The sequence below is a fragment of the Bos taurus genome, chromosome 3 (assembly GCF_002263795.3).
Source record: "Bos taurus isolate L1 Dominette 01449 registration number 42190680 breed Hereford chromosome 3, ARS-UCD2.0, whole genome shotgun sequence".
NCBI classification, from domain to species: domain Eukaryota; kingdom Metazoa; phylum Chordata; class Mammalia; order Artiodactyla; family Bovidae; genus Bos; species Bos taurus.
In genome coordinates this window covers 17,588,254-17,596,686 of record NC_037330.1, presented here as the reverse complement: position 1 = coordinate 17,596,686, position 8,433 = coordinate 17,588,254, and the positions used below count along the sequence as shown (strand labels likewise).

At 42.7% G+C, this 8,433-nt stretch overlaps 1 long non-coding RNA gene across 1 annotated transcript; it reads left to right on the top strand.

Moving 5' to 3' along the window:
• Window positions 1-349: 349 nt before the first annotated feature.
• Window positions 350-3,262, top strand: LOC107132272 (uncharacterized). Its single transcript, XR_001496027.3, has 2 exons — window positions 350-1,215; window positions 2,809-3,262. It is a non-coding gene; the product is annotated as an uncharacterized lncRNA (long non-coding RNA).
• The last annotated feature ends 5,171 nt before the right edge of the window (window positions 3,263-8,433 follow it).

The following is an 8,433-nucleotide window of genomic DNA, read 5'->3' as shown; positions in this document are numbered from 1 at the left end:
TTTCCAGGTTGTTCTGGGGCTGCAGAAATTGTCTTCACCAGTATTTTCACTCATCATGGTCCCTATGCCCTTCTGATATTGACTCTAAAGCCTTTCTTAGAATAAAGGCTTTTTAAGAAACCAAAGAATCATTTTATCATTTCCTTCCCTCTTCCAGGCTACACTGAATGATGGATAAACAAAATTATTACTTTTTTCCAACCTGGGTAAATTCATACCACCATGACTTTGGCCTCCCAGAAGAACCAGAAACACCTGTTGTTCCTCTCCACATCCCACTTCAAATGTTAAGCAGTCCAAGTCCAGTCTATACTAAGGATTAGAGACTTCTAGAAAGCAGGCTCATTTTTAGTCAGCAGTCCTATAACTTCTTCCTTCTCTCTCCTTTCAACCCATATCGCCCTCATCATAAACTCCAGATCAGATCAGATCAGATCAGTCGCTCAGTCATGTCCGACTCTTTGCGACCCCATGAATCGCAGCATGCCAGGCCTCGCTGTCCATCACCAACTCCCAGAGTTCACTGAGACTCACGTCCATCGAGTCAGTGATGCCATCCCTCCATCTTGTCTTCTGTCGTCCCCTTCTCCTCTTGCCCCCAATCCCTTCCAGCTATGACCAACCTAGATAGCATATTCAAAAGCAGAGATATTACTTTGCCAACAAACGTTCATCTAGTCAAGGCTATGGTTTTTCCTGTGGTCATGTATGGATGTGAGAGTTGGACTGTGAAGAAGGCTGAGTGCCGAAGAATTGATGCTTTTGAACTGTGGTGTTGGAGAAGACTCTTGAGAGTCCCTTGGACTGCAAGGAGATCCAACCAGTCCATTCTGAAGGAGATCAGCCCTGGGATTTCTTTGGAAGGAATAATGCTAAAGCTGAAACTCCAGTACTCTGGCCACCTCATGCAAAGAGTTGACTCATAAACTCCAGACCGGGGTGCAAAGTGTGCTCAATGGAGGTAAGGCCTACATGACATTGTTGTCAGACAGCAAATGCAAAAAGAAGTTGGTGATTTCATCACAAAAGCTGAGCCAACAGTTAAATGAGGGGGTGTAGGATGAATCATGCTTGGCAGACAAAAAATGAAAACACAGCAACCTGGAAATATTCTGTTCCTCAAGACAGGTCTCATTCCCTATAAAAAAGCCAGTTGGTTGGGGACACCACACCAGATCTGAGTAACCACGCAGCTTGCCCTTCTCCATGTAGCAGGTGAGTCCTTTTTCTTGCAATGTTTTATCATTCCCTCAATGTATGTGACTTCTGTTGGAATCTCCTTGGTATTCTTGGTGTCTTTTCCCCCACTATTAAAGTCCAGCCATTAGAATGTTAACCTCCAGGAATATCTTTATTTTAAAAGCAATCATAGCTCAGGCTTGAAGGGACTTAAGACTTTATCTTAAGTTTGGGTAAACTCTGGGAGTTGTTGATTTACAGGGAGGCCTGGCGTGCTGAGGTCCATGGGGTGGCAAAGAGTCGGACACAACTGAGCGACTGAACTGAACTGAAGACTATCAGTTCTGCTCCATCACTTCTTGCTGTGTCAGTGAGAAGGGGACTGGCTTACTCAAGGACCCACAGTTAGCAGGATAAGGAATAATACTGAGAGCCACAGCACTCTCAATAACATTTAAATTATTTCTTTATTCATAATTTCAATACACAGAATTTTGTTCTTCAACAAATTGTTTTGTGAATATTCACTGTGTTTGGCCCTTTAGTGCTAAAAAACAATATAGGCAACAGGGAATTTACTCCATGAGACTACAATTTATTCAGAAAAATAAGACATGGACATGAAGAGCTAAATTACAGTGTACAACAGAAAGTCATCCTCATGAGGTGATGAGGACAAGTAAAGCGCTAAGGTGGTTCAGGAAGACAGGTAATTTCTGGACGTCTTGCTGTAGTAAAGCCTCCCAAAACACCATCCCAGGCCATCTGTGATCCATGGTAGCTGGATACTACTTGAACAAGCAGGAATAAGGAAAACCTTTGAGGGTGTAAGTGAAGCCAGAAGTGGATTTGTGCAGGTTCTTTAGAAGTCCGTAGTTATTTATATGCTTTCAAACTGTCATGCTGGAGAAGAGTCTTGAAAGTCCCTTGGACTGCAAGGAGATCAAATCAGTCAGTCCTAAAGGCAATCAACCCTGAATATGCATTGGAAGGACTGATGCTGAAGCTGAAACTCCAATACTTTGGCCACCTGATGAGAAGAGTTGACTCATTGGAAAAGACCCTGATGCTGGGAAAGATCAAGGGCAGGAGGAGAAGGGGGTGACAGAGTATGAGATGGTTGGATGGCACCACCGACTCAATAGACATGAGTCTGAGAAAACTCCAAGAGATAGTGAAGAACAAGGAAGCCTAGAACACTGCAGTCTTGACTCTGGGGTCACAAAGAGTCAGACATGGCTTAGCAACTGAACAACAAAACAGCCATTCTGTGTGTGCACAGGCTGAAGTTACTGGGTTTTGTTTTTTGTTTTTCTAAATAATATCACATTTCTATATGATCCAACACTGTTATCTCACATGCCTGCCGGGAGCCTGCAAATGTGTTGTGTTGCTTATTGGGTTTTAAGATGTGCCAGGAAGAAGAAGAGCACTGGGAGAAGCTATGTTCAAGTGCAGCAGAACGATCACCATTACAAGCCTCCTTTTCAAAGGTTCAGAAATCATTAAAGTGTTCTTTGTGGTAGAGAGGGGGAAGAAGAACATTTGCTTTTGAAGAGACGTAAAATGGCATTGAATGTGGCTTCTTCCCTAGTTAATCCCTGTTTAAACCATCTGTTCTGTCTTTAGGTCCAGCTGCCTTTGAGGCATGAGTTTCCATGAGCAAAAGCAGCCCTGAATCCCACTTCCCCAGCCTCAGCAGCAGCAGGTGAAACGTCCCTGCTCCTCAACAGTCGACTCCAGCACCAGCTCAACAGAAAACTAAGCAGAAGTGAGGTGGGCTACAGCCTAGCCCTAGAGGAACCAGCCATCAGAAGTTGACCTTCCCTACTCTGATTAGGAGTCCCATTTGCCTTACTGTCACCCTGAGTCACAGACCTTCTTAATTTACACCCTAAAAATGTGTGCCATGAAACTTTCTTTCCTAAACACACAGGGCCTCTAACCTCTGAGTTAGGCTGAAGGTCTGGGTACCTTAGAACCCTAGCCATCAGGTGCTCTGGATTCACCTTAAAGAGGGGTTTAAGGTGAATACAAGTGGATCAGCTTTGTTCTTCCACTATTAAATGCATTTTCAATTCCACTCCTGACTGTGTGTTTGGTGGTCTGACTCAACTCCTTCATTCCTATCCTTTGTAAAGTAAGACCTGTATCTAGACAGGTTGGTGAGGAAGGAGCATCTGGTCCTGGTAATAGTTGGGTGGGGAGTTGCCCTCGATGAGTATTCCTGGTATCAAGTGATCCTGAGTATTAAGGGCTGGAAATGGGAGGTTATACAATGCTACCCAGAGGCTGTTGCTTTGGGCAGCCAGGGCTGGAGCAGCGCTCTCCTCTTACAACTCAGTGAGTCACACTGGAGTCTAGTCTGTGCCTGTCTGAACTAATTGTGAACTCCTCCTCTCTACCCTATTCCCCAAATCCGGCTTTCAAATTGCTGACTTATCCAGCCATTTTCTTGTTTATTTCAGGGGATGCTATGCCAATCTATGTGAATCTGCTCCTCCTCACACCTTTCTTTCTGATACCCATAATTCAGATTCCCAAACATACTCAAAGATGCCTCCACTTTTGTCATCTCCATCAACCCTCTTCCATTCTCTGAGTGTCCACTCTGTGCCAGAAAGCAGATGAGGAGGACTCAAAATGTTTGCCTTGGGCATTTACAGTCTTTGAGAAGGGTGTACATCACTCCCTACTCCATCCCTCATGCAAACATACATACACACCCATGCATAGTAAATCTGGAATCTTGGAATCTCCCAGAGTGACACACAAAAGCTCACCCCCTGTATCCCCAAGTATGAAATGGTTTACTTCACACATAGTACAGCAGGAACCACAGAAAGCAAGGACTGGAAAATCCACCCCATCTCCCTAGAGTATAAAGATGTTTACAGTGAAATGAAATGCAATAGAATTACCAATTGTGCATTCACATACACGTGTGTGTGTTTATACTTATATAAAAAGTATGTTTCTTTTTTATATTACTAAGAAAAAAAGCAAATTTTTCTTTGGCAGTATAGAAAGAGACTTTCTTTCTTTCTTTAAATGTTTAAAGTTTTTATTTATTTATTTTCTTTTTGGCTGCACTGGGCCTCCGTCGCTGCACGTGGCCTTTCTCCAGTTGCGGTGAGCAGGTCTACTCTACTCACTGTTCATGCGCTTCTATTTGTGGTGGCTTCTCTTGCTGACGGGCACGGGCTCTAGGGTGCGTGGGCTTCAGTGGTTGTGGCACATAGGCTTAGTTGCCCCATGGCATGTGGAATCATTCCAGATCAGGAATGAAGCTTGTGTTCTGCACTGCAAGGCAGATTCTTAACCAGTGGACCACAAGATAAATCCAAAAACAGGACATATTTTCAACTGTGAAATAAAATAATATAAGAAAGAATATTAAAAGGTATAATTCAAGCTATAGTGATTCTCTTGATGGTAACATTTTTATCTGATGGCATTCTTTAAATTTATTAAGTCCACTTTAAAAATGTTTACCCTCAACATCTTATTATCCTAAATACCTTTTTGTTTAATTGGTAAGTAAGGTCTACCAAGTAAACAGTACCTCCTAGAACAAAAGTCAACTAGCCAAACAAACAGAGAAAAAAATGTGTTCTAACCATGCTACCTTTTAAAAAAATTTTATAAACATTTAGTTTTATATTGGAGTATAACTAATTAACAGTGCTGTGATAGATTCAGGTGGACAGCAAGGGGACTCCACCTTACATATACATGTAGCCAGGATGCCACATAACTATCTTCACTAGTCTTCATGGCAGCATGGGTAAGCCGCTACAATGAACACCCTCTAGCTGTGGGCTTCTCTGGTGGCTCACATGGTAAAGAATCTGCCTCCAATGCTGGAGACCTGGGTTCAATCCCTGGGTTCGATCACTGAGTCAGAAAGATCTCCTAGAGAAGAAAATGGCTACCCACTCCAATATTCTTGCCTGGAGAATTCCATAGACAGAGGAGCCTGGTGGGCTAAGTTCATGGGGTCACAAAGAGTCGAACACGACTGAGTGACTAACATTTTCAAGTTGTTATTGCAGCTCTATCCAGTAGAATTTATTTCTTTTCCTTTTTTTTCTTTTCTTTTTTTCCTTATCTTTCTTCCTTTTTTTTTTTTTTTTTTTTATTCTTCTGGCCATACTGTGAGGGTTGCAGGACTGTAGTTCCTGACCAAGATTTAAATCTGGGCCACAGCAGTGAAAGCATGAAATACTAACCAATGGGCAGCAAGAGAATTCCCAGAAGTTATTTCTTCAGATCAGATCAGATCAGTCACTCAATCGTGTACGACTCTTTGCGACCCCATGAATCGCAGCATGCCAGGCCTCCCTGTCCATCACCAACTCCCGGAGTTCACTGAGACTCACGTCCATCAAGTCAGTGATGCCATCCAGCCATCTCATCCTCTGTCGTCCCCTTCTCCTCTTGCCCCCAATCCCTCCCAGCATCAGTCTTTTCCAATGAGTCAACTCTTCGCATGAGGTGGCCAAAGGACTGGAGTTTCAGCTTTAGCATCATTCCTTCCAAAGAAATCCCAGGGCTGATCTCCTTCACAATGGACTGGTTGGATCTCCTTGCAGTCCAAGGGACTCTCAAGAGTCTTCTCCAATACCACAGTTCAAAAGCATCAATTCTTCGGCACTCATCCTTCTTCACAGTCCAACTCTCACATCCATACATGACCACAGGAAAAACCATAGCCTTGACTAGACGAACCTTTGTTGACAAAGTAATGTCTCTGCTTTTGAATATGCTATCTAGGTTGGTCATAACTTTCCTTCCAAGGAGTAAGTGTCTTTTAATTTCATGACTGCAGTCACCATCTGTTGTGATTTTGGAGCCCAGAAAAATAAAGTCTGACACTGTTTCCACTGTTTCCCCATTTATTTCCCATGAAGTGATGGGACCGGATGCCATGATCTTCATTTTCTGAATGTTGAGCTTTAAGCCAACTTTTTCACTCTCCACTTTCACCTTCATCAAGAGGCTTTTGAGTTCCTCTTCACTTTCTGCCATAAGGGTGGTGTCATCTGCATATCTGAGCTTATTGATATTTCTCCTGGCAATCTTGATTCCAGCTTGTGCTTCTTCCAGTCCAGCGTTTCTCATGATGTACTCTGCATGTAAGTTAAATAAACAGGGTGACAATATACAGCCTTGACGAACTCCTTTTCCTATTTGGAACCAGTCTGTTGTTCCATGTCCAGTTCTAACTGTTGCTTCCTGACCTGCATACAAATTTCTCAAGAGGCAGATCAGGTGGTCTGGTATTCCCATCTCTTTCAGAATTTTCCACAGTTTATTGTGATCCACACAGTCAAGGGCTTTGGCACAGTCAATAAAGCAGAAATAGATGTTTTTCTGGAACTCTCTTGCTTTTTCCATGATCCAGCGGATGTTGGCAATTTGATCTCTGGTTCCTCTGCCTTTTCTAAAACCAGCTTGAACATCAGGAAGTTCACGGTTCACATATTGCTGAAGCCTGGCTTGGAGAATTTTGAGCATTACTTTACTAGCGTGTGAGATGAGTGCAATTGCGCAGTAGTTTGAGCATTCTTTGGCATTGCCTTTCTTTGGGATTGGAATGAAAACTGACCTTTTCCAGTCCTGTGGCCACTACTGAGTTTTCCAAATGTGCTGGCATATTGAGTGCAGCACTTTCACAGCATCATCTTTCAGGATTTGGAATAGCTCAACTGGAATTCCATCACCTCCACTAGCTTTGTTCATAGTGATGCTTTCTAAGGCCCACTTGACTTCACATTCCAGGACATCTGGCTCTAGGTCAGTGATCACACCATCCTGATTATCTGGGTCATGAAGATCTCTTTTGTACAGTTCTTCTGTGTATTCTTGCCATCTCTTCTCAATATCTTCTGCTTCTGTTAGGTCCATAGTTATTTCTTACTCATTTCCAATTCCAGGGTGAGTTTGCAAGGTCTTTGGTCTATTCAGTCATAAAGGGAACCAGGGTCCTTCCACTGTATGGTCTTACCATCACTGAGGGCCTTGTTCTCTTCTGAATTCCAGATATAAGAAAAGGGCAGTAGACTGAGTAAGGAAGAGATAGCCCTGTTTTTATACATTGGCTTGACTCAAAATTAGTCACATGGTCCTATCTACCTTAGAAAATCAAGAAATTTAATTTATCAGTGTGCCCAGGAAAAAGAGGAGAGTAGATACTGGTGAGCTCTTCAAGCTACTATCACAGTTTACACTTGTGGTGTTCAAAGATCTGTTTACTCCTTTTGGTTCCTATGCAGAAAATAGTCCCCAAGGAAGAAACATCATAGTTTCATCTAATTCAAAATATAAAGCCTCTGGATGGCATGTAATTGTCTCTAACATATCTTCCTATGGCTTCTATTGGTTCATCATACTATGAAGTAAGCAGATGAACCATTTCTTCCTATTACCCAGGAACCAAGGGTGAAACAGATACAGGAAAACTAAATAGAAACTACCATTATGTCAATGGGAAGACACATAGCAGTCAGGCCTTAGTTTCCTGAAATTCAGTTCTGTGAATATTGTGAAGCCATATGACACCACCCTTGTAGCAAAAAGTGAAGAAGAACCAAAGAGCCTCTTGATGATAGCAAAGAAGAAGAGTGAAAAAGTTGGCTTAAAACTCAACATTCAGAAAACTAAGATCATGGTATGCTGTCCTATCACTTCAAGGCAAATAGATGGAAAAACAATGGAAACAGTAAGAGACTTTATTTTGGGGGGCTCCAAGATCACTGCAGATGGTGACCACAGCCATTAAATTGAAAGGTGCTTGCTCCTTGGAAGAAAAACTATGACCAACCTAGACAGCATGTTAAAAAGCAGAGACATCACTTTGGCAACAAAGGTTCATCTAGACAAAGCTATGGTTTTTCCAGTAGCCATGTATGGACGTGAGAGTTAGACTATAAAAAAAGCTGAGCACCAAAGAACTGATGCTTTTGAACTGTGGTGTTGGAGGAGACTCTTGACAGTCCCTTGGACTGCAAGGAGATCTAGCCAGTCAATCCTAAAGGAAATCAGTCCTGAATAGTCATTGGAAGGACTGATGCTGAAACTGAAATTCCAATCCTTTGACCACCTGAATTGACTCATTGGAAAAGACCCTGATCCTGGGAAAGGTTGAAGGCAGGAGGAGAAGGGGACAACTGAGGATAAGATGGTTTTATGGCATCACTGGCTCGATGGACATGAGTTTGAACAAGCCCTGGGAGTTGGTGATGGACAGGG